Below are 25,142 nucleotides of genomic sequence, written 5' to 3'. Positions count from 1 at the left end.
GAGATCTTCAGAGAGTGTCAGAGAGTTCGAGAAAGTTTCAGAGAGTGTCAGAGAATTTCAGAGATTTTCAGAGATTGTCTGAGAGTGTCCGAGTGTGCCAGAGATTGTCAGAGAGTTTCAGAGAGATTCAGAGAGTGTCAGAGAGTTTCACAGAGTTGCAGAGTGTGTCAGAGAGTGTCCGAGAGTTTCAGAAAGTATCAGATACTGTCAGAGAGTTTCAGAAAGTGTCAGAGAGTGTCAGAGAGTGTCTGAGAATTTCACAGAGTGTCAGAGTGTTTCAGAGAGTTTCACAGAGTTTCAGAGAGTGTCAGAGATTTTCAGAGAGTTTCAGAGATCTTCAGAGAGTGTCAGAGAGTGCGAGAAAGTTTCAGAGAGTTTGACAGAGTGTCGGAGAGATTGAGAGAGATTCAGAGAGTGTCCGAGAGATTCAGAAAGAGTCAGATAGTGTCAGAGAGTTTCAGAGATCTTCAGAGAGTGTCTGAGAGTGTCTGAGAGTGCCAGAGATTGTCAGAGAGTTTCAGAGAGTGTCAGAGAGTGTCAGAGAGTTTCAGAGAGTGTCAGAGAGTTTCAGAGAGTCTCAGATAGTGTCAGAGAGTGTCAGAGAGTGTCTGAGAGTGTCTGAGAGTTTCAGAGAGCGTCAGAGAGTGTCAGAGATATTCAGAGAGTGTCAGAGAGTGCCAGAACGTTTCAGAGAGTGTCACAGAGTGTCGGAGAGTTTCAGAGAGTGTCAGAGAGTGTCAGAGAGTTTCAGAGAGTGTCAGAGAGTTTCAGAGAGTCTCAGATAGTGTCAGAGAGTGTCAGAGAGTGTCTGAGAGTGTCTGAGAGTTTCAGAGAGTGTCAGAGAGTGTCAGAGAGTTTCAGAGAGCTTCTGAGAGTTTCTGAGAGTGTCAGAGTTACAAAGAGTTTCAGAGAGTTTCAGAGAGTGTCAGAAAGTTTCAGAGAGTGTCCGAGAGTTTCAGAGAGTTTCAGAGGGTGTCACAGAGTGGCAGAGAGTTTCAGAAAGCTTCAGAGAGTGTCAGGGAGTGTCAGAGAGTGTCAGACAGTTTCAGAGAGAGTCAGACAGTGTCTGAGAGTGTCAAAGAGAGTCAAAGAGTTTCAGAGAGTGTCAGAGAGTGTCAGAGAGTGTCAGAGGGTTTCAGAGAGTGTCAGAGAGTTTCAGAGAATTTCTGAGAGCTTCTGAGAGTTTCTGAGAGTGTCAGAGTGTCACAGAGTGTCAGAGAGTTTCAGAGAGATTCAGAGAATGTCAGAGAGTGTCAGAGAGTGTCACAGAGTGTCATAGAGTTGCAGAGTGTGTCAGAGAGTGTCCGAGAGTTTCAGAAAGTGTCAGATACTGTCAGAGAGTTTCAGAAAGTGTCAGAGAGTGTCAGAGAGTGTCTGAGAATGTCACAGAGTGACAGAGTGTTTCAGAGAGTTTCACAGAGTTTCAGAGAGTGTCAGAGATTTTCAGAGAGTTTCAGAGATCTTCAGAGAATGTCAGAGAGTGCGAGAAAGTTTCAGAGAGTTTGACAGAGTGTCGGAGAGATCCAGAGAGATTCAGAGAGTGTCCGAGAGATTCAGAAAGGGTCAGATAGTGTCAGAGAGTTTCAGAGAGTTTCAGAGAGCTTCACAGAGTTTCAGAGTGTGTCAGAAAGTTTCAGAGAGTGTCAGAGAGTTTCAGAGAGTGTCACAGAGTGTCAGAGTGATTCAGAGAGATTCAGAGAGTGTCAGAGATTGTCAGAGAGTTTCAGACAGTTTCAGAGAGTTTCAGAGAGTGTCAGAGAGTTTCAGAGAGAGTCAGTGAGTGTCAGAGTGTCAAAGTGTGTCACAGAGTTTCAGAGAGTGTCAGAGAGCGTCAGATAGTGTCAGAGAGTTTCAGAGAGTGTCAGAGTGTTTCAGAGACTTTCTGAGAGTGTCAGAGAGTTCCAGAGAGTTTCTGAGAGTTTCTGAGTGTGTCGGAGTGTGTCTGAGAGAGTCAGAGAGTATCTGAGAGTGTCACAGAGTGTCAGAGAGTGTCAGAGATTTTCAGAGAGTTTCAGAGATGTTCAGAGAGTGTCAGAAAGTTTCAGAGAGAGTCAGAGAGTGTCAGGGACTTTCAGAGAGTTTCAGAGAGTGTCACAGAGTGTCAGAGCTTTTCAGAGAGATTCAGAGAGTGTCAGAGAGTGTCACATAGTGTCATAGAGTTGCAGAGTGTGTCAGAGAGTGTCCGAGAGTTTCAGAAAGAGTCAGATAGTGTCAGAGAGTTTCAGAAAGTGTCAGAGAGTGTCAGAGAGTGTCTGAGAGTGTGAGAGAGTGTCAGAGTCTTTCAGAGAGTGTCACAGAGTTTCAGAGAGTGTCAGAGATTTTCAGAGAGTGCCAGAGATCTTCAGAGAGTGTCAGAGAGTGCCAGAAAGTTTCAGAGAGTGTCACAGAGTGTCGGAGAGTTTCAGAGAGATTCAGAGAGTGTCCGAGAGATTCAGAAAGTGTCAGATAGTGTCAGAGAGTTTCAGAAAGTGTCACAGAGTGTCAGAGAGTGTCTGAGAGTGTCAGAGAGTGTCAGAGAGTGTCAGAGAGTTTCAGAGAGTCTCAGAGAGTGTCAGAGAGTTTCAGAGAGTCTCAGAGAGTCTCAGATAGTGTCAGAGAGTGTCAGAGAGTGTCTGAGAGTGTCTGAGAGTTTCAGAGAGTGTCAGAGAGTGTCAGAGAGTTTCAGAGAGCTTCTGAGAGTTTCTGAGAGTGTCAGAGAGTTACAAAGAGTTTCAGAGAGTTTCAGAGAGTGTCAGAAAGTTTCAGAGAGTGGCAAAGAGTTTCAGAGAGTTTCAGAGGGTGTCACAGAGTGGCAGAGAGTTTCAGATAGCTTCAGAGAGTGTCAGGGAGTGTCAGCGAGTGTCAGACAGTTTCAGAGAGTTTCTGAGAGAGTCAGACAGTGTCTGAGAGTGTCAAAGAGTGTCAAAGAGTTTCAGAGAGTGTCGGAGAGTGTCAGAGAGTGTCAGAGGGTGTCAGAGAGTGTCAGAGAGATTCAGAGAATTTCTGAGAGCTTCTGAGAGTTTCTGAGAGTGTCAGAGTGTCACAGAGTGTCAGAGAGTTTCAGAGAGATTCAGAGAATGTCAGAGAGTGTCAGAGAGTGTCATAGAGTGTCATAGAGTTGCAGAGTGTGTCAGAGAGTGTCCGAGAGTTTCAGAAAGTGTCAGATACTGTCAGAGAGTTTCAGAAAGTGGCAGAGAGTGTCAGAGAGTGTCTGAGAATGTCAGAGAGTTTTAGAGATCTTCAGAGAGTGTCAGAGAGTTCGAGAAAGTTTCAGAGAGTGTCAGAGAGTTTCAGAGATTTTCAGAGAGTGTCTGAGAGTGTCTGAGTGTGCCAGAGATTGTCAGAGAGTTTCAGAGAGATTCAGAGAGTGTCAGAGAGTTTCACAGAGTTGCAGAGTGTGTCAGAGATTGTCCGAGAGTTTCAGAAAGTGTCAGATACTGTCAGAGAGTTTCAGAAAGTGTCAGAGAGTGTCAGAGAGTGTCTGAGAATTTCACAGAGTGTCAGAGTGTTTCAGAGAGTTTCACAGAGTTTCAGAGAGTGTCAGAGATTTTCAGAGAGTTTCAGAGATCTTCAGAGAGTGTCAGAGAGTGCGAGAAAGTTTCAGAGAGTTTGACAGAGTGTCGGAGAGATTGAGAGAGATTCAGAGAGTGTCCGAGAGATTCAGAAAGAGTCAGATAGTGTCAGAGAGTTTCAGAGATCTTCAGAGAGTGTCTGAGAGTGTCTGAGAGTGCCAGAGATTGTCAGAGAGTTTCAGAGAGTGTCAGAGAGTGTCAGAGAGTTTCAGAGAGTGTCAGAGAGTTTCAGAGAGTCTCAGATAGTGTCAGAGAGTGTCAGAGAGTGTCTGAGAGTGTCTGAGAGTTTCAGAGAGCGTCAGAGAGTGTCAGAGATATTCAGAGAGTGTCAGAGAGTGCCAGAACGTTTCAGAGAGTGTCACAGAGTGTCGGAGAGTTTCAGAGAGTGTCAGAGAGTGTCAGAGAGTTTCAGAGAGTGTCAGAGAGTTTCAGAGAGTCTCAGATAGTGTCAGAGAGTGTCAGAGAGTGTCTGAGAGTGTCTGAGAGTTTCAGAGAGTGTCAGAGAGTGTCAGAGAGTTTCAGAGAGCTTCTGAGAGTTTCTGAGAGTGTCAGAGTTACAAAGAGTTTCAGAGAGTTTCAGAGAGTGTCAGAAAGTTTCAGAGAGTGTCCGAGAGTTTCAGAGAGTTTCAGAGGGTGTCACAGAGTGGCAGAGAGTTTCAGAAAGCTTCAGAGAGTGTCAGGGAGTGTCAGAGAGTGTCAGACAGTTTCAGAGAGAGTCAGACAGTGTCTGAGAGTGTCAAAGAGTGTCAAAGAGTTTCAGAGAGTGTCAGAGAGTGTCAGAGAGTGTCAGAGGATTTCAGAGAGTGTCAGAGAGTTTCAGAGAATTTCTGAGAGCTTCTGAGAGTTTCTGAGAGTGTCAGAGTGTCACAGAGTGTCAGAGAGTTTCAGAGAGATTCAGAGAATGTCAGAGAGTGTCAGAGAGTGTCACAGAGTGTCATAGAGTTGCAGAGTGTGTCAGAGAGTGTCCGAGAGTTTCAGAAAGTGTCAGGTACTGTCAGAGAGTTTCAGAACGTGTCAGAGAATGTCAGAGAGTGTCTGAGAATGTCAGAGAGTTTTAGAGATCTTCAGAGAGTGTCAGAGAGTGCGAGAAAGTTTCAGAGAGATCCAGAGATTGTCAGAGAGTTTCAGAGAGTGTCAGAGAGTGTCAGAGAGTGTCAGAGAGTTTCAGAGAGTGTCAGAGAGTGTCACAGAGTTTCAGAGAGTTCTGAGAGTTTCACAGAGTGTCAGAGCTTTTCAGAGAGTTTCAGAGAGTGTCAGAGAGTGTCACAGAGTGTCATAGAGTTGCAGAGTGTGTCAGAGAGTGTCCGAGAGTCTCAGAAAGTGTCAGAGAGTGTCAGAGAGTGTCTGAGAGTTTCAGAGAGTGTCAGAGTCTTTCAGAGAGTGTCACAGAGTTTCAGAGAGTGTCAGAGATTTTCAGAGAGTGCCAGAGATCTTCAGAGAGTGTCAGAGAGTGCCAGAAAGTTTCAGAGAGTGTGACAGAGTTTCGGAGAGTTTCAGAGAGATTCAGAGAGTATCCGAGAGATTCAGAAAGTGTCAGATAATGTCAGAGAATTTCAGAAAGTGTCACAGAGTGTCAGAGAGTTTCTGAGAGTGTCAGAGAGTGTCAGAGAATTTCAGAGAGTGTCAGAGAGTTTCAGAGAGTTTCAGAGAGTCTCAGATAGTGTCAGAGAGTGGCAGAGAGTTTCTGAGAGCGTCAGAGAGTTTCAGAGAGCTTCTGAGAGTTTCTGAGAGTGTCAGAGAGTTACAAAGAGTTTCAGAGAGTTTCAGAGAGTGTCAGAAAGTTTCAGAGAGTGTCCGAGAGTTTCAGAGAGTTTCAGAGGGTGTCACAGAGTGTCAGAGAGTTTCAGAAAGCTTCAGAGAGTGTCAGGGAATGTCAGAGAGTGTCAGACAGTTTCAGAGAGTTTCTGAGAGAGTCAGACAGTGTCTGAGAGTGTCAATGAGTGTCAAAGAGTTTCAGAGAGTGTCAGAGAGTGTCAGAGGGTGTCAGAGAGTGCCAGAGAGATTCAGAGAATTTCTGAGAGCTTCTGAGAGTTTCTGAGAGTGTCAGAGTGTCACAGAGTGTCAGAGAGTTTCAGAGAGATTCAGAGAATGTCAGAGAGTGTCAGAGAGTGTCATAGAGTGTCATAGAGTTGCAGAGTGTGTCAGAGAGTGTCCGAGAGTTTCAGAAAGTGTCAGATACTGTCAGAGAGTTTCAGAAAGTGGCAGAGAGTGTCAGAGAGTGTCTGAGAATGTCAGAGAGTTTTAGAGATCTTCAGAGAGTGTCAGAGAGTTCGAGAAAGTTTCAGAGAGTGTCAGAGAGTTTCAGAGATTTTCAGAGAGTGTCTGAGAGTGTCTGAGTGTGCCAGAGATTGTCAGAGAGTTTCAGAGAGATTCAGAGAGTGTCAGAGAGTGTCAGAGAGTGTCACAGAGTGTGTCAGAGAGTGTCCGAGAGTTTCAGAAAGTGTCAGATACTGTCAGAGAGTTTCAGAAAGTGTCAGAGAGTGTCAGAGAGTGTCTGAGAATTTCACAGAGTGTCAGAGTGTTTCAGAGAGTTTCACAGAGTTTCAGAGAGTGTCAGAGATTTTCAGAGAATTTCAGAGATCTTCAGAGAGTGTCAGAGAGTGCGAGAAAGTTTCAGAGAGTTTGACAGAGTGTCAGAGAGATTCAGAGAGATTCAGACAGTGTCCGAGAGATTCAGAAAGAGTCAGATAGTGTCAGAGAGTTTCAGAGATTTTCAGAGAGTGTCTGAGAGTGTCTGAGTGTGTCAGAGATTGTCAGAGAGTTTCAGAGAGTGTCAGAGAGTGTCAGAGAGTGTCAGAGAGTTTCCGAGAGTTTCAGAGAGTGTCAGAGAGTTTCAGAGAGTCTCAGAGAGTTTCAGAGAGTGTCAGAAAGTTTCAGAGAGTGTCAGAGAGTTTCAGAGAGTGTCACAGAGTGTCAGAGAGTTTCAGAGAGAGTCAGTGAGTGTCAGAGAGTGTCAAACAGTGTCACAGAGTTTCAGAGAGTGTCAGAGAGCGTCAGAGAGTGTCAGAGAGTGTCAGAGAGTTTCAGAGAGTGTCAGAGTGTTTCAGAGACTTCCTGCGAGTGTCAGAGAGTTCCAGAGAGTTTCCGAGAGTTTCTGAGTGTGTCGGAGTGTGTCTGAGAGTGTCAGAGAGTATCTGAGAGTGTCACAGAGTGTCAGAAAGTTTCAGAGAGAGTCAGAGAGTGTCAGTGAGTTTCAGAGAGTTTCAGAGAGTGTCACAGAGTGTCAGAGCTTTTCAGAGATATTCAGAGAGTGTCAGAGAGTGTCACAGAGTGTCATAGAGTTGCAGAGTGTGTCAGAGAGTGTCCGAGAGTTTCAGAAAGAATCAGATAGTGTCAGAGAGTTTCAGAAAGTGTCAGAGATCTTCAGAGAGTGTCAGAGAGTGCCAGAAAGTTTCAGAGAGTGTCACAGAGTGTCGGAGAGTTTCAGAGAGATACAGAGAGTGTCCGCGAGATTCAGAAAGTGTCAGATAGTGTCAGAGAGTTTCAGAAAGTGTCACAGAGTGTCAGAGAGTGTCAGAGAGTGTCAGAGAGTTTCAGAGAGTGTCAGAAAGTGTCAGAGAGTGTCAGAGACTTTCAGAGAGTGTCGGAGAGTGTTAGAGAGTTTCAGACAGTTTCAGAGAGTGTCAGAGAGTGTCAGAGAGTTTCAGAGAGTCTCAGATAGTGTCAGAGAGTGTCAGAGAGTGTCTGAGAGTGTCTGAGAGTTTCAGAGAGCTTCTGAGAGTTTCTGAGAGTGTCAGAGAGTTACAAAGATTTTCAGAGAGTTTCAGAGAATGTCAGAGAGTTTCAGAGTGTTTCAGAGAGTTTCACAGAGTTTCAGAGAGTGTCAGAGATTTTCAGAGAGTTTCAGAGATCTTCAGAGAGTGTCAGAGAGTGTGAGAAAGTTTCAGAGAGTGTCACAGAGTGTCGGAGAGTTTCAGAGAGATTCAGAGAGTGTCCGAGAGATTCAGACAGTGTCAGAGAGTGTCTGAGAGTGTCTGAGAGTGCCAGAGATTGTCAGAGAGTTTCAGTGAGTGTCAGAGAGTGTCAGAGAGTTTCAGAGAGTTTCAGAGAGTGTCAGAGAGTTTCAGAGAGTCTCAGAGAGTGCCAGAGAGTCTCAGAGAGTTTCACGGAGTTTCTGAGTGTTTCTGAGAGAGTCAGAGAGTTTCAGAGAGTTTCAGAGAGCTTCAGAGAGTTTCAGAGAGTGTCAGAAAGTTTCAGAGATTGTCAGAGAGTTTCAGAGAGTGTCAGTGAGTGTCAGAGTGATTCAGAGAGATACAGAGAGTGTCAGAGATTGTCAAAGAGTGTCAGACACTTTCAGAGAGTTTCAGAGAGTGTCAGAGAGTTTCAGAGAGAGTCAGTGAGTGTCAGAGTGTCAAAGACTTTCACAGAGTTTCAGAGAGTGTCAGAGAGCGTCAGATAGTGTCAGAGAGTTTCAGAGAGTTTCAGAGAGTTTCAGAGATGTTCAGAGAGTGTCAAAGATTTCCAGAGAGTTTCTGAGAGATTCTGAGTGTGTCGGAGTGTGTCTGAGAGAGTCAGAGAGTATCTGAGAGTGTCACAGAGTGTCAGAGAGTGTCAGAGATTTTCAGAGAGTTTCAGAGATGTTCAGAGAGTGTCAGAGAGTGTCAGAAAGTTTCAGAGAGTGTCAGAGAGTGTCAGGGAGTTTCAGAGAGTTCTGAGAGTTTCACAGAGTGTCAGAGCTTTTCAGAGAGTTTCAGAGAGTGTCAGAGATTGTCACAGAGTGTCATAGAGTTGCAGAGTGTGTCAGAGAGTGTCCGAGAGTTTCAGAAAGTGTCAGAGAGTGTCAGAGAGTGTCTGAGAGTTTCAGAGAGTGTCAGAGTCTTCCAGAGAGTGTCACAGAGTTTCAGAGAGTGTCAGAGATTTTCAGAGAGTGCCAGAGATCTTCAGAGAGTGTCAGAGAGTGCCAGAAAGTTTCAGAGAGTGTGACAGAGTTTCGGAGAGTTTCAGAGAGATTCAGAGAGTGTCCGAGAGATTCAGAAAGTGTCAGATAATGTCAGAGAATTTCAGAAAGTGTCACAGAGTGTCAGAGAGTTTCTGAGAGTGTCAGAGAGTGTCAGAGAATTTCAGAGAGTGTCAGAGAGTTTCAGAGAGTTTCAGAGAGTCTCAGATAGTGTCAGAGAGTGGCAGAGAGTTTCTGAGAGTGTCAGAGAGTTTCAGAGAGCTTCTGAGAGTTTCAGAGAGTGTCAGAAAGTTTCAGAGAGTGTCCGAGAGTTTCAGAGGGTGTCACAGAGTGTCAGAGAGTTTCAGAAAGCTTCAGAGAGTGTCAGGGAGTGTCGGAGAGTGTCAGACAGTTTCAGAGAGTTTCTGAGAGAGTCAGACAGTGTCTGAGAGTGTCAAAGAGTGTCAAAGAGTTTCAGAGAGTGTCAGAGAGTGTCAGAGAGTGTCAGAGAATTTCTGAGAGCTTCTGAGAGTTTCTGAGAGTGTCAGAGTGTCACAGAGTGTCAGAGAGTTTCAGAGAGATTCAGAGAATGTCAGAGATTGTCAGAGAGTGTCATAGAGTGTCATAGAGTTGCAGAGTGTGTCAGAGAGTGTCCGAGAGTTTCAGAAAGTGTCAGATACTGTCAGAGAGTTTCAGAAAGTGGCAGAGAGTGTCAGAGAGTGTCTGAGAATGTCAGAGAGTTTTAGAGATCTTCAGAGAGTGTCAGAGAGTTCGAGAAAGTTTCAGAGAGTGTCAGAGAGTTTCAGAGATTTTCAGAGAGTGTCTGAGAGTGTCTGAGTGTGCCAGAGATTGTCAGAGAGTTTCAGAGAGATTCAGAGAGTGTCAGAGAGTTTCACAGAGTTGCAGAGTGTGTCAGAGAGTGTCCGAGAGTTTCAGAAAGTGTCAGATACTGTCAGAGAGTTTCAGAAAGTGTCAGAGAGTGTCAGAGAGTGTCTGAGAATTTCACAGAGTGTCAGAGTGTTTCAGAGAGTTTCACAGAGTTTCAGAGAGTGTCAGAGATTTTCAGAGAGTTTCAGAGATCTTCAGAGAGTGTCAGAGAGTGCGAGAAAGTTTCAGAGAGTTTGACAGAGTGTCGGAGAGATTCAGAGAGATTCAGAGAGTGTCCGAGAGATTCAGAAAGAGTCAGATAGTGTCAGAGAGTTTCAGAGATCTTCAGAGAGTGTCTGAGAGTGTCTGAGAGTGCCAGAGATTGTCAGAGAGTTTCAGAGAGTGTCAGAGAGTGTCAGAGAGTTTCAGAGAGTGTCAGAGAGTTTCAGAGAGTCTCAGATAGTGTCAGAGAGTGTCAGAGAGTGTCTGAGAGTGTCTGAGAGTTTCAGAGAGCGTCAGAGAGTGTCAGAGATATTCAGAGATTGTCAGAGAGTGCCAGAACGTTTCAGAGAGTGTCACAGAGTGTCGGAGAGTTTCAGAGAGTGTCAGAGAGTGTCAAAGATTTCCAGAGAGTTTCTGAGAGATTCTGAGAGTGTCGGAGTGTGTCTGAGAGAGTCAGAGAGTATCTGAGAGTGTCACAGAGTTTCAGAGAGTGTCAGAGATTTTCAGAGAGTTTCAGAGATGTTCAGAGAGTGTCAGAGAATGTCAGAAAGTTTCAGAGAGTGTCAGAGAGTGTCAGGGAGTTTCAGAGAGTTCTGAGAGTTTCACAGAGTGTCAGAGCTTTTCAGAGAGTTTCAGAGAGTGTCAGAGAGTGTCACAGAGTGTCATAGAGTTTCAGAAAGTGTCAGAGAGTGTCAGAGAGTGTCTGAGAGTTTCAGAGAGTGTCAGAGTCTTTCAGAGAGTGTCACAGAGTTTCAGAGAGTGTCAGAGATTTTCAGAGAGTGCCAGAGATCTTCAGAGAGTGTCAGAGAGTGCCAGAAAGTTTCAGAGAGTGTGACAGAGTTTCGGAGAGTTTCAGAGAGATTCAGAGAGTGTCCGAGAGTTTCAGAAAGTGTCAGATAATGTCAGAGAATTTCAGAAAGTGTCACAGAGTGTCAGAGAGTTTCTGAGAGTGTCAGAGAGTGTCAGAGAATTTCAGAGAGTGTCAGAGAGTTTCAGAGAGTTTCAGAGAGTCTCAGATAGTGTCAGAGAGTGGCAGAGAGTTTCTGAGTGTCAGAGAGTTTCAGAGAGCTTCTGAGAGTTTCTGAGAGTGTCAGAGAGTTACAAAGAGTTTCAGAGAGTTTCAGAGAGTGTCAGAAAGTTTCAGAGAGTGTCCGAGAGTTTCAGAGAGTTTCAGAGGGTGTCACAGAGTGTCAGAGAGTTTCAGAAAGCTTCAGAGAGTGTCAGGGAGTGTCAGAGACTGTCAGACAGTTTCAGAGAGAGTCAGACAGTTTCTGAGATTGTCAAAGAGTGTCAAAGAGTTTCAGAGAGTGCCAGAGAGTGTCAGAGAGTGTCAGAGGGTTTCAGAGAGTGTCAGAGAGTTTCAGAGACTTTCTGAGAGTTTCAGAGAGTGCCTGAGAGTTTCTGACAGTTTCTGAGTGTTTCAGAGAGTGTCAGAGAGTGTCAGAGTGTTTCAGAGAGTGTCACAGAGATTCAGAGAGTGTCAGAGATTTTCAGAGAGTTTCAGAGATCTTCGGAGAGTGCCGGTGAGTGCCACAGAGTGTCAGTGAGTGTCAGAGCGTTTCAGAGATTGTCAGACAGTGTCAGATAGTGTCACTGATTGTCAGAGAGTATCAGAGAGTGTCTGCGAGATTCAGAGAGAGTCATCGAGTGTCAGAGAATGTCAGAGAGTTTCAGTGATTGTCACAGAGTGTCAGACAGTATCTGAGAGTTTCAGAGAGTTTCTGAGATTTTCTGAGATTGTCACAGAGTTCCAGGGAGTTTCTGAGAGTTTCTGAGTGTGTCGGAATGTGTCTGAGAGAGTCAGAGAGTATCTGAGAGTGTCAGAGAGTGTCAGAGATTTTCAGAGAGTTTCAGAGATGTTCAGAGAGTGTCAGAGATTGTCAGAAAGTTTCAGAGAGAGTCAGAGAGTGTCAGGGAGTTTCAGAGAGATTCAGTGAGTGTCACAGAGCGTCAGAGCGTTTCAGAGAGATTCAGAGAGTGTCAGAGTTTGTCACAGAGTGTCACAGAGTTGCAGAGTGTGTCAGAGATTGTCCGAGAGTTTCAGAAAGAGTCAGATAGTGTCAGAGAGTTTCAGAAAGTGTCAGAGAGTGTCAGAGAGTGTCTGAGAGTGTCAGAGAGTGTCGGAGTGTTTCAGAGAGTGTCACAGAGTTTCAGAGAGTGTCAGAGATCTTCAGAGAGTGTCAGAGAGTGCCGGAAAGTTTCAGAGAGTGTCACAGAGCGTCAGAGAGTGTCTGAGAGTGTCAGAGAGTGTCAGAGAGTTTCAGAGTGTGTCAGAGAGTGTCAGAGAGTATCAGAGAGTTTCAGAGAGTGTCAGAGATTTTCAGAGAGTCGCAGATAGTGTCAGTGAGTGTCAGAGAGTGTCAGAGAGTGTCAGAGAGTTTCAGAGTGCTTCTGAGAGTTTCTGAGAGTGTCAGAGAGTTGCAGAGAGTTTCAGAGAGTTTCAGAGAGTTTCAGAGAGTGTCAGAAAGTTTAAGAGATTGTCAGAGATTGTCAGAGAGTCTCAGAGGGTGTCACAGAGTGTCAGAGAGTTTCAGAAAGCTTCAGAGAATGTCAGTGAGTGTCAGAGAGTATCAGAGAGTGTCAGCGAGAGTCAGAGAATGTCAGCGAGTGTCAGAGAGTGTCAGAGAGTTTCAGAGAGTCTCTGAGTTTGTCGGAGAGTGTCAGAGAGTGTCAGAGAGTTTCTGAGAGTTTCTGAGATTGTCAGAGAGTTTCAGAGAGTTTCAGAGAGCTTCAGAGTGTTTCAGAGAGTGTCAGAAAGTTTCAGAGAGTGTCATAGACTTTTAGAGAATTTCAGAGAGTGTCACAGAGTGTCAGAGAGTATCAGAGAGTGTCAGAGAGTGTCAGAGAGTTTCAGAGTGTGTCAGAGAGTTTCAGAGACTTTCTGAGAGTGTCAGAGAGTTCCAGGGAGTTTCTGAGAGTTTCTGAGTGTGTCGGAGTGTGTCTGAGAGAGTCAGAGAGTATCAGAGAGTGTCAGAGAGTGTCAGAGAGTATCACAGAGTTTCAGAGAGTGTCAGAGATTTTCAGAGAGTCGCAGATAGTGTCAGTGAGTGTCAGGGAGTGTCGGAGAGTGTCAGAGAGTGTCAGAGAGTTTCTGAGAGTGTCAGAGAGTGTCAGAGAGTTTCAGAGAGTGTCAGAGAGTGTCAGAGAGTGTCAGAGAGTGTCAGAGAGTATCAGAGAGTTTCAGAGAGTGTCAGAGATTTTCAGAGAGTCGCAGATAGTGTCAGTGAGTGTCAGGGAGTGTCGGAGAGTGTCAGAGAGTGTCAGAGAGTTTCTGAGAGTTTCTGAGATTGTCAGAGAGTTTCAGAGAGTTTCAGAGAGCTTCAGCGTGTTTCAGAGAGTGTCAGGAAGTTTCAGAGAGTGTCATAGACTTTTAGAGAATTTCAGAGAGTGTCACAGAGTGTCAGAGACTATCAGAGAGCTTCAGAGAGTGTCAGAGAATGTCAGAGAGAGTAGAGAGTTTCACAGAGATTCAGACAGTGTCTGAGAGCGTCAAAGAGTGTCAAAGAGTTTCAGAGAGTGTCAGAAAGATTCAGAGACATTCTGAGAGTGTCAGAGAGTGCCTGAGAGTTTCTGCCAGTTTCTGAGTGTGTCGGAGAGAGTCAGAGAGTGTCAGAGAGTTTCAGAGAGTGTCACAGAGTGTCAGAGATTTTCAGAGAGTTTCAGAGATCTTCAGAGAGTGTCAGAGAGTGCCAGAAAGTTTCAGAGAGTGTCACAGAGTGTCAGAGAGCTTCAGAGAGAGAATTCAGAGAGTGTCAGGGAGTGCCAGAGCGTGTCAGGGAGTGTCAGAGTGAGTAAGAGAGTTTCAGAGAGTGTCAGACAGCATCTGAGAGTGTCAGAGAGTGTCTGAGAGTGTCGGATTGTTTCAGAGAGTGTCACAGAGTTTCAGAGAGTGTCAGAGATCTTCAGAGAGTGTCAGAGAGTGCCAGAAAGTTTCAGAGAGTGTCACAGAGTGTCGGAGAGTATCAGAGAGATTCAGAAAGTGTCAGATAGTGTCAGAGAGTTTCAGAAAGTGTCACAGAGCGTCAGAGAGTGTCAGAGAGTGTCAGAGAGTGTCAGAGAGTTTCAGAGAGTGTCAGAGAGTGTCAGAGAGTATCAGAGAGTTTCAGAGAGAGTCAGAGATTTTCAGAGAGTCGCAGATAGTGTCAGTGAGTGTCAGGGAGTGTCAGAGAGTGTCAGAGAGTTTCAGAGAGCTTCTGAGAGTGTCAGAGAGTGTCAGAGAGTTGCAGAGAGTTTCAGAGAGTTTCAGAGAGTGTCAGAAAGTTTAAGAGATTGTCAGAGAGTTTCAGAGAGTCTCAGAGGGTGTCACAGAGTGTCAGAGAGTTTCAGAAAGCTTCAGAGAATGTCAGTGAGTGTCAGAGAGTGTCAGAGAGTATCAGAGAGTGTCAGCGAGAGTCAGAGAGAGTCAGCGAGTGTCAGAGAGTGTCAGAGAGTTTCAGAGAGTCTCTGAGTTTGTCGGAGAGTGTCAGAGAGTGTCAGAGAGTTTCTGAGAGTTTCTGAGATTGTCAGAGAGTTTCAGAGAGTTTCAGAGAGCTTCAGAGTGTTTCAGAGAGTGTCAGAAAGTTTCAGAGAGTGTCATAGACTTTTAGAGAATTTCAGAGAGTGTCACAGAGTGTCAGAGAGTATCAGAGAGCTTCAGAGAGTGTCAGAGAATGTCAGAGAGAGTAGAGAGTTTCACAGAGATTCAGACAGTGTCTGAGAGCGTCAAAGAGTGTCAAAGAGTATCAGAGAGTGCCAGAGACTTTCAGAGACTTTCTGAGAGTGTCAGAGAGTGCCTGAGAGTTTCTGCCAGTTTCTGAGTGTGTCGGAGAGAGTCAGAGAGTGTCAGAGAGTTTCAGAGAGTGTCACAGAGTGTCAGAGATTTTCAGAGAGTTTCAGAGATCTTCAGAGAGTGTCAGAGAGTGCCAGAAAGTTTCAGAGAGTGTCACAGAGTGTCGGAGAGTTTCAGAGAGATTCAGAGAGTGTCCGAGTGATTCAGAAAGTGTCAGATAGTGTCAGAGAGTTTCAGAAAGTGTCACAGAGCATCAGAGAGTGTCTGAGAGTGTCAGAGAGTGTCAGAGAGTTTCAGAGAGTGTCAGAGAGTGTCAGAGAGTATCAGAGAGTTTCAGAGAGTTTCAGATATTTTCAGAGAGTCGCAGATAGTGTCAGTGAGTGTCAGGGAGTGTCAGGGAGTGTCAGAGAGTGTCAGAGAGTTTCAGAGAGCTTCTGAGAGTTTCTGAGAGTGTCAGAGAGTTGCAGAGAGTTTCAGAGAGTTTCAGAGAGTTTCAGAGAGTGTCAGAAAGTTTAAGAGATTGTCAGAGAGTTTCAGAGAGTCTCAGAGGGTGTCACAGAGTGTCAGAGAGTGTCAGAGAGTGTCAGAGAGTTTCAGAGTGTGTCAGAGAGTTTCAGAGACTTTCTGAGAGTGTCAGAGAGTTCCAGGGATTTTCTGAGAGTTTCTGAGTGTGTCGGAGTGTGTCTGAGAGAGTCAGAGAGTATCAGAGAGTGTCAGAGAGTGTCAGAGAGTATCAGAGAGTTTCAGAGAGTGTCAGAGATTTTCAGAGAGTCGCAGATAGTGTCAGTAAGTGTCAGGGAGTGTCGGAGAGTGTCAGAGTGTGTCAGAGAGTTTCTGAGAGTGTCAGAGAGTGTCAGAGAGTGTCAGAGAGTGTCAGAGAGTATCAGAGAGTTTCAGAGAGTGTCAGAGATTTTCAGAGAGTCGCAGATAGTGTCAGTGAGTGTCAGGGAGTGTCGGAGAGTGTCAGAGAGTGTCAGAGCGTTTCTGAGAGTGTCAGAGAGTGTCAGAGGGTTTCAGAGAGTATCAGAGAGTGTCAGAGAGTATCAGAGAGTTTCAGAGAGTGTCAGAGATTTTCAGAGAGTCGCAGATAGTGTCAGTGAGTGTCAGGGAGTGTCGGAGAGTGTCAGAGATTGTCAGAGAGTTTCAGAGAGTTTCAGAGAGCTTCAGAGTGTTTCAGAGAGTGTCAGAAAGTTTCAGAGAGTGTCATAGACTTTTAGAGAATTTCAGAGAGTGTCACAGAGTGTCAGAGAGCTTCAGAGAGTGTCAGAGATTTTCAGAGAGTCGCAGATAGTGTCAGTGAGTGTCAGAGAGTGTCAGAGAGTGTCAGAGAGTTTCAGAGTGCTTCTGAGAGTTTCTGAGAGTGTCTGAGAGTTGCAGAGAGTTTCAGAGAGTTTCAGAGAGTTTCAGAGAGTGTCAGAAAGTTTAAGAGATTGTCAGAGATTTTCAGAGAGTCTCAGAGGGTGTCACAGAGTGTCAGAGAGTTTCAGAAAGCTTCAGAGAATGTCAGTGAGTGTCAGAGAGTGTCAGAGAGTATCAGAGAGTGTCAGCGAGAGTCAGAGAATGTCAGCGAGTGTCAGTGAGTGTCAGAGAGTTTCAGAGAGTCTCTGAGTTTGTCGGAGAGTGTCAGAGAGTGTCAGAGAGTTTCTGAGAGTGTCAGAGAGTGTCAGAGAGTTTCAGAGTGTGTCAGAGAGTTTCAGAGACTTTCAGAGAGTGTCATAGACTTTTAGAGAATTTCAGAGAGTGTCACAGAGTGTCAGAGAGTATCAGAGAGTGTCAGAGAGTGTCAGAGAGTCTCAGAGAGTGTCAGAGAGTTTCAGAGTGTGTCAGAGAGTTTCAGAGACTTTCTGAGAGTGTCAGAGAGTTCCAGGGAGTTTCTGAGAGTTTCTGAGTGTGTCGGAGTGTGTCTGAGAGAGTCAGAGAGTATCAGAGAGTGTCAGAGAGTGTCAGAGAGTATCAGAGAGTTTCAGAGAGTGTCAGAGATTTTCAGAGAGTCGCAGATAGTGTCAGTGAGTGTCAGGGAGTGTCGGAGAGTGTCACAGAGTGTCAGAGAGTATCAGAGAGTGTCAGAGAGTGTCAGAGAGTGTCAGAGAGTTTCAGAGTGTGTCAGAGAGTTTCAGAGACTTTCTGAGAGTGTCAGAGAGTTCCAGGGAGTTTCTGAGAGTTTCTGAGTGTGTCGGAGCGTGTCTGAGAGAGTCAGAGAGTATCAGAGAGTGTCAGAGAGTGTCAGAGAGTATCAGAGAGTTTCAGAGAGTGTCAGAGATTTTCAGAGAGTCGCAGATAGTGTCAGTGAGTGTCAGGGAGTGTCAGAGAGTGTCAGAGAGTGTCAGAGAGTTTCTGAGAGTGTCAGAGAGTGTCAGAGAGTTTCAGAGAGTGTCAGAGAGTGTCAGAGAGTGTCAGAGAGTATCAGAGAGTTTCAGAGAGTGTCAGAGATTTTCAGAGAGTCGCAGATAGTGTCAGTGATTGTCAGGGAGTGTCGGAGAGTGTCAGAGAGTGTCAGAGAGTTTCTGAGAGTTTCTGAGATTGTCAGAGAGTTTCAGAGAGTTTCAGAGAGCTTCAGCGTGTTTCAGAGAGTGTCAGAAAGTTTCAGAGAGTGTCATAGACTTTTAGAGAATTTCAGAGAGTGTTACAGAGTGTCAGAGTGTATCAGAGAGCTTCAGAGAGTGTCAGAGAATGTCAGAGAGAGTAGAGAGTTTCACAGAGATTCAGACAGTGTCTGAGAGCGTCAAAGAGTGTCAAAGAGTTTCAGAGAGTGTCAGAAAGATTCAGAGACATTCTGAGAGTGTCAGAGAGTGCCTGAGAGTTTCTGCCAGTTTCTGAGTGTGTCGGAGAGAGTCAGAGAGTGTCAGAGAGTTTCAGAGAGTGTCACAGAGTGTCAGAGATTTTCAGAGAGTTTCAGAGATCTTCAGAGAGTGTCAGAGAGTGCCAGAAAGTTTCAGAGAGTGTCACAGAGTGTCAGAGAGCTTCAGAGAGAGATCTCAGAGAGTGTCAGGGAGTGTCAGAACGTGTCAGGGAGTGTCAGAGTGAGTCAGAGAGTTTCAGAGAGTGTCAGACAGTATCTGAGAGTGTCAGAGAGTGTCTGAGGGTGTCGGAGTGTTTCAGAGAGTGTCACAGAGTTTCAGAGAGTGTCAGAGATCTTCAGAGAGTGTCAGAGAGTGCCAGAAAGTTTCAGAGAGTGTCACAGAGTGTCGGAGAGTTTCAGAGAGATTCAGAAAGTGTCAGATAGTGTCAGAGAGTTTCAGAAAGTGTCACAGAGCGTCAGAGAGTGTCTGAGAGTGTCAGAGAGTGTCAGAGAGTGTCACAGAGAGTCAGAGAGAGTCTGAGAGTGTCAGAGAGTGTCAGAGAGTTTCAGAGAGTTTCAGAGAGTGTCAGAAAGTTTAAGAGATTGTCAGAGAGTTTCAGAGAGTCTCAGAGGGTGTCACAGAATGTCAGAGAGTTTCAGAAAGCTTCAGAGAATGTCAGTGAGTGTCAGAGAGTGTCAGAGAGTATCAGAGAGTGTCAGCGAGAGTCAGAGAGAGTCAGCGAGTGTCAGAGAGTGTCAGAGAGTTTCAGAGAGTCTCTGAGTTTGTCGGAGAGTGTCAGAGAGTGTCAGAGAGTTTCTGAGAGTTTCTGAGATTGTCAGAGAGTTTCAGAGAGTTTCAGAGAGCTTCAGAGTGTTTCAGAGAGTGTCAGAAAGTTTCAGAGAGTGTCATAGACTTTTAGAGAATTTCAGAGAGTGTCACAGAGAGTCAGAGAGTATCAGAGAGCTTCAGAGAGTGTCAGAGAATGTCAGAGAGAGTAGAGAGTTTCACAGAGATTCAGACAGTGTCTGAGAGCGTCAAAGAGTGTCAAAGAGTATCAGAGAGTGTCAGAGACTTTCAGAGACTTTCTGAGAGTGTCAGAGAGTGCCTGAGAGTTTCTGCCAGTTTCTGAGTGTGTCGGAGAGAGTCAGAGAGTGTCAGAGAGTTTCAGAGAGTTTCAGAGAGTGTCAGAGATTTTCAGAGAGTTTCAGAGATCTTCAGAGAGTGTCAGAGAGTGCCAGAAAGTTTCAGAGAGTGTCACAGAGTGTCGGAGAGTTTCAGAGAGATTCAGAGAGTGTCCGAGATATTCAGAAAGTGTCAGATAGTGTCAGAGAGTTTCAGAAAGTGTCACAGAGCGTCAGAGAGTGTCTGAGAGTGTCAGAGAGTGTCAGAGAGTTTCAGAGAGTGTCAGAAAGTGTCAGAGAGTATCAGAGAGTTTCAGAGAGTTTCAGAGATTTTCAGAGAGTCGCAGATAGTGTCAGTGAGTGTCAGGGAGTGTCAGAGAGTGTCAGAGAGTTTCAGAGAGCTTCTGAGAGTTTCTGAGAGTGTCAGAGAGTTGCAGAGAGTTTCACAGAGTTTCAGAGAGTTTCAGAGAGTGTCAGAAAGTTTAAGAGATTGTCAGAGAGTTTCAGAGAGTCTCAGAGGGTGTCACAGAGTGTCAGAGAGTGTCAGAGAGTGTCAGAGAGTTTCAGAGTGTGTCAGAGAGTTTCAGAGACTTTCTGAGAGTGTCAGAGAGTTCCAGGGAGTTTCTGAGAGTTTCTGAGTGTGTCGGAGTGTGTCTGAGAGAGTCAGAGAGTATCAGAGAGTGTCAGAGAGTGTCAGAGAGTAGCAGAGAGTTTCAGAGAGTTTCAGAGATTTTCAGAGAGTCGCAGATAGTGTCAGTAAGTGTCAGGGAGTGTCGGAGAGTGTCAGAGTGTGTCAGAGAGTTTCTGAGAGTGTCAGAGAGTGTCAGAGAGTGTCAGAGAGTATCAGAGAGTTTCAGAGAGTGTCAGAGATTTTCAGAGAGTCGCAGATAGTGTCAGTGAGTTTCAGGGAGTGTCGGAGAGTGTCAGAGAGTGTCAGAGAGTTTCTGAGAGTGTCAGAGAGCTTCAGAGAGTGTCAGAGAGAGTCAGAGAGTATCAGAGAGTTTCAGAGAGTGTCAGAGATTTTCAAAGAGTCGCAGATAGTGTCAGTGAGTGTCAGGGAGTGTCGGAGAGTGTCAGAGATTTTCAGAGAGTTTCAGAGATCTTCAGAGAGTGTCAGAGAGTGCCAGAAAGTTTCAGAGAGTGTCACAGAGTGTCAGAGAGCTTCAGAGAGAGATCTCAGAGAGTGTCAGGGAGTGTCAGAACGTGTCAGGGAGTGTCAGAGTGAGTCAGAGAGTTTCAGAGAGTGTCAGACAGTATCTGAGAGTGTCAGAGAGTGTCTGAGGGTGTCGGAGTGTTTCAGAGAGTGTCACAGAGTTTCAGAGAGTGTCAGAGATCTTCAGAGAGTGTCAGAGAGTGCCAGAAAGTTTCAGAGAGTGTCACAGAGTGTCGGAGAGTTTCAGAGAGATTCAGAAAGTGTCAGATAGTGTCAGAGAGTTTCAGAAAGTGTCACAGAGCGTCAGAGAGTGTCTGAGAGTGTCAGAGAGTGTCAGAGAGTTTCAGAGAGTGTCACAGAGCGTCAGAGAGTGTCTGAGAGTGTCAGAGAGTGTCAGAGAGTTTCAGAGAGTTTCAGAGAGTGTCAGAAAGTTTAAGAGATTGTCAGAGAGTTTCAGAGAGTCTCAGAGGGTGTCACAGAATGTCAGAGAGTTTCAGAAAGCTTCAGAGAATGTCAGTGAGTGTCAGAGAGTGTCAGAGAGTATCAGAGAGTGTCAGCGAGAGTCAGAGAGAGTCAGCGAGTGTCAGAGAGTGTCAGAGAGTTTCAGAGAGTCTCTGAGTTTGTCGGAGAGTGTCAGAGAGTGTCAGAGAGTTTCTGAGAGTTTCTGAGATTGTCAGAGAGTTTCAGAGAGTTTCAGAGAGCTTCAGAGTGTTTCAGAGAGTGTCAGAAAGTTTCAGAGAGTGTCAGAGAGCTTCAGAGAGTGTCAGAGAATGTCAGAGAGAGTAGAGAGTTTCACAGAGATTCAGACAGTGTCTGAGAGCGTCAAAGAGTGTCAAAGAGTATCAGAGAGTGTCAGAGACTTTCAGAGACTTTCTGAGAGTGTCAGAGAGTGCCTGAGAGTTTCTGCCAGTTTCTGAGTGTGTCGGAGAGAGTCAGAGAGTGTCAGAGAGTTTCAGAGAGTGTCACAGAGTGTCAGAGATTTTCAGAGAGTTTCAGAGATCTTCAGAGAGTGTCAGAGAGTGCCAGAAAGTTTCAGAGAGTGTCACAGAGTGTCGGAGAGTTTCAGAGAGATTCAGAGAGTGTCCGAGAGATTCAGAAAGTGTCAGATAGTGTCAGAGAGTTTCAGAAAGTGTCACAGAGCGTCAGAGAGTGTCTGAGAGTGTCAGAGAGTGTCAGAGAGTTTCAGAGAGTGTCAGAAAGTGTCAGAGAGTATCAGAGAGTTTCAGAGAGTTTCAGAGATTTTCAGAGAGTCGCAGATAGTGTCAGTGAGTGTCAGGGAGTGTCAGAGAGTGTCAGAGAGTTTCAGAGAGCTTCTGAGAGTTTCTGAGAGTGTCAGAGAGTTGCAGAGAGTTTCAGAGAGTTTCAGAGAGTTTCAGAGAGTGTCAGAAAGTTTAAGAGATTGTCAGAGAGTTTCAGAGAGTCTCAGAGGGTGTCACAGAGTGTCAGAGAGTGTCAGAGAGTGTCAGAGAGTTTCAGAGTGTGTCAGAGAGTTTCAGAGACTTTCTGAGAGTGTCAGAGAGTTCCAGGGAGTTTCTGAGAGTTTCTGAGTGTGTCGGAGTGTGTCTGAGAGAGTCAGAGAGTATCAGAGAGTGTCAGAGAGAGTCAGAGAGTATCAGAGAGTTTCAGAGAGTGTCAGAGATTTTCAGAGAGTCGCAGATAGTGTCAGTAAGTGTCAGGGAGTGTCGGAGAGTGTCAGAGTGTGTCAGAGAGTTTCTGAGAGTGTCAGAGAGTGCCAGAGAGTGTCAGAGAGTGTCAGAGAGTATCAGAGAGTTTCAGAGAGTGTCAGAGATTTTCAGAGAGTCGCAGATAGTGTCAGTGAGTTTCAGGGAGTGTCGGAGAGTGTCAGAGAGTGTCAGAGAGTTTCTGAGAGTGTCAGAGAGTGTCAGAGAGCTTCAGAGAGTGTCAGAGAGTGTCAGAGAGTATCAGAGAGTTTCAGAGAGTGTCAGAGATTTTCAAAGAGTCGCAGATAGTGTCAGTGAGTGTCAGGGAGTGTCGGAGAGTGTCAGAGAGTGTCAGAGAGTTTCTGAGAATTTCTGAGATTGTCAGAGAGTTTCAGAGAGTTTCAGAGAGCTTCAGAGTGTTTCAGAGAGTGTCAGAAAGTTTCAGAGAGTGTCATAGACTTTTAGAGAATTTCAGAGAGTGTCACAGAGTGTCAGAGAGTATCAGAGAGCTTCAGAGAGTGTCAGAGAATGTCAGAGAGAGTAGAGAGTTTCACAGAGATTCAGACAGTGTCTGAGAGCGTCAAAGAGTGTCAAAGAGTATCAGAGAGTGTCAGAGAGTTTCAGAGACATTCTGAGAGTGTCAGAGAGTGCCTGAGAGTTTCTGCCAGTTTCTGAGTGTGTCGGAGAGAGTCAGAGAGTGTCAGAGAGTTTCAGAGAGTGTCACAGAGTGTCAGAGATTTTCAGAGAGTTTCAGAGATCTTCAGAGAGTGCCAGAAAGTTTCAGAGAGTGTCACAGAGTGTCAGAGAGCTTCAGAGAGAGATCTCAGAGAGTGTCAGGGAGTGTCAGAGCGTGTCAGGGAGTGTCAAAGTGAGTCAGAGAGTTTCAGAGAGTGTCAGACAGTATGTGAGAGTGTCAGAGAGGGTCTGAGAGTGTCAGAGAGTGTCGGAGTGTTTCAGAGAGTGTCACAGAGTTTCAGAGAGTGTCAGAGATCTTCAGAGAGTGTCAGAGAGTGTCAGAAAGTTTAAGAGATTGTCAGAGAGTTTAAGAGAGTCTCAGAGGGTGTCACAGAGTGTCAGAGAGTTTCAGAAAGCTTCAGAGAATGTCAGTGAGTGTCAGAGAGTGTCAGAGAGTATCAGAGAGTGTCAGCGAGAGTCAGAGAGAGTCAGCGAGTGTCAGAGAGTGTCAGAGAGTTTCAGAGAGTGTCATAGACTTTTAGAGAATTTCAGAGAGTGTCACAGAGTGTCAGAGAGTATCAGAGAGCTTCAGATAGTGTCAGAGAATGTCAGAGAGAGTAGAGAGTTTCACAGAGATTCAGACAGTGTCTGAGAGCGTCAAAGAGTGTCAAAGAGTATCAGAGAGTGTCAGAGAGTTTCAGAGACTTTCTGAGAGTGTCAGAGAGTGCCTGAGAGTTTCTGCCAGTTTCTGAGTGTGTCGGAGAGAGTCAGAGAGTGTCAGAGAGTTTCAGAGAGTGTCACAGAGTGTCAGAGATTTTCAGAGAGTTTCAGAGATCTTCAGAGAGTGTCAGAGAGTGCCAGAAAGTTTCAGAGAGTGTCACAGAGTGTCGGAGAGTTTCAGAGAGATTCAGAGAGTGTCCGAGAGATTCAGAAAGTGTCAGATAGTGTCAGAGAGTTTCAGAAAGTGTCACAGAGCGTCAGAGAGTGTCTGAGAGTGTCAGAGAGTGTCACAGAGTTTCAGAGAGTGTCAGAGAGTGTCAGAGAGTATCAGAGAGTTTCAGAGAGTTTCAGAGATTTTCAGAGAGTCGCAGATAGTGTCAGTGAGTGTCAGGGAGTGTCAGAGAGTGTCAGAGAGTTTCAGAGAGCTTCTGAGAGTTTCTGAGAGTGTCAGAGAGTTGCAGAGAGTTTCAGAGAGTTTCAGAGAGTGTCAGAAAGTTTAAGAGATTGTCAGAGAGTTTCAGAGAGTCTCAGAGGGTGTCACAGAGTGTCAGAGAGTTTCAGAAAGCTTCAGAGAATGTCAGTGAGTGTCAGAGAGTGTCAGAGAGTATCAGAGAGTGTCAGCGAGAGTCAGAGAGAGTCAGCGAGTGTCAGAGAGTGTCATAGAGTTTCAGAGAGTCTCTGAGTTTGTCGGAGAGTGTCAGAGAGTGTCAGAGAGTTTCTGAGAGTTTCTGAGATTGTCAGAGAGTTTCAGAGAGTTTCAGAGAGCTTCAGAGTGTTTCAGAGAGTGTCAGAAAGTTTCAGAGAGTGTCATAGACTTTTAGAGAATTTCAGAGAGTGTCACAGAGTGTCAGAGAGTATCAGAGAGCTTCAGAGAGTGTCAGAGAATGTCAGAGAGAGTAGAGAGTTTCACAGAGATTCAGACAGTGTCTGAGAGCGTCAAAGAGTGTCAAAGAGTATCAGAGAGTGTCAGAGAGTTTCAGTGAGTTTCTGAGAGTGTCAGAGAGTGCCTGAGAGTTTCTGCCAGTTTCTGAGTGTGTCGGAGAGAGTCAGAGAGTGTCAGAGAGTTTCAGAGATTGTCAGAGAGTTTCAGAGAGTGTCACAGAGTGTCAGAGAGCTTCAGAGAGAGATCTCAGAGAGTGTCAGGGAGTGTCAGAGCGTGTCAGGGAGTGTCAGAGTGAGTCAGAGAGTTTCAGAGAGTGTCAGACAGTATCTGAGAGTGTCAGAGAGTGTCGAAGAGTTTCAGAGAATGTCAGAGAGTGTCAGAGAGTTTCAGAGAGTTTCAGAGAGTGTCACAGAGTGTCAGTGAGTTTCAGAGAGTTTCTGAGAGTTTCAGAGAGATTCAGGGAGTGTCAGAGAGTTTCAGAAAGAGTCAGATAGTGTCAGAGAGTTTCAGAAAGTGTCAGAGAGTGTCAGAGAGTTTCTGAGAGTGTCAGAGAGTGTCGGAGTGTTTCAGAGAGTGTCACAGAGTTTCAGAGAGTGTCAGAGATCTTCAGAGAGTGTCAGAGAGTGCCAGAAAGTTTCAGAGAGTGTCACAGAGTGTCGGAGAGTTTCAGAGAGATTCAGAGAGTGTCCGAGAGATTCAGAAAGTGTCAGATAGTGTCAGAGAGTTTCTGAAAGTGTCACAGAGCGTCAGAGAGTGTCTGAGAGTGTCAGAGAGTGTCAGAGAGTTTCAGAGAGTGTCAGAGAGTCAGAGAGTATCAGAGAGTTTCAGAGAGTGTCAGAGATTTTCAGAGAGTCGCAGATAGTGTCAGTGAGTGTCAGAGAGTGTCAGAGAGTGTCAGAGAGTTTCAGAGAGCTTCTGAGAGTTTCTGAGAGTGTCAGAGAGTTGCAGAGAGTTTCAGAGAGTTTCAGAGAGTTTCAGAGAGCATCAGAAAGTTTAAGAGATTGTCAGAGAGTTTCAGAGAGTCTCAGAGGGTGTCACAGACTGTCAGAGAGTTTCAGAAAGCTTCAGAGAATGTCAGTGAGTGTCAGAGAGTGTCAGAGAGTATCAGAGAGTGTCAGCGAGAGTCAGAGAGAGTCAGCGAGTGTCAGAGAGTGTCAGAGAGTTTCAGAGAGTCTCTGAGTTTGTCGGAGAGTGTCAGAGAGTGTCAGAGAGTTTCTGAGAGTTTCTGAGATTGTCAGAGAGTTTCAGAGAGTTTCAGAGAGCTTCAGAGTGTTTCAGAGAGTGTCAGAAAGTTTCAGAGAGTGTCATAGACTTTTAGAGAATTTCAGAGAGTGTCACAGAGTGTCAGAGAGTATCAGAGAGCTTCAGAGAGTGTCAGAGAATGTCAGAGAGAGTAGAGAGTTTCACAGAGATTCAGACAGTGTCTGAGAGCGTCAAAGAGTGTCAAAGAGTTTCAGAGAGTGTCAGAGAGTTTCAGAGACATTCTGAGAGTGTCAGAGAGTGCCTGAGAGTTTCTGCCAGTTTCTGAGTGTGTCGGAGAGAGTCAGAGAGTGTCAGAGAGTTTCAGAGAGTGTCACAGAGTGTCAGAGATTTTCAGAGAGTTTCAGAGATCTTCAGAGAGTGTCAGAGAGTGCCAGAAAGTTTCAGAGAGTGTCACAGAGTGTCAGAGAGCTTCAGAGAGAGATCTCGGAGAGTGTCAGGGAGTGTCAGAGCGTGTCAGGGAGTGTCAGAGTGAGTAAGAGAGTTTCAGAGAGTGTCAGACAGTATCTGAGAGTGTCAGAGAGTGTCGAAGAGTTTCAGAGAATGTCAGAGAGTGTCAGAGAGTTTCAGAGAGTTTCAGAGAGTGTCACATAGTGTCAGTGAGT

Source organism: Heterodontus francisci, chromosome 43 (assembly GCF_036365525.1).
Source record: "Heterodontus francisci isolate sHetFra1 chromosome 43, sHetFra1.hap1, whole genome shotgun sequence".
In the NCBI taxonomy this organism is placed as follows: Eukaryota; Metazoa; Chordata; class Chondrichthyes; order Heterodontiformes; family Heterodontidae; genus Heterodontus; species Heterodontus francisci.
The sequence above is the reverse complement of the archived record's forward strand: the minus strand, read 5'-3'. Positions refer to the sequence as shown.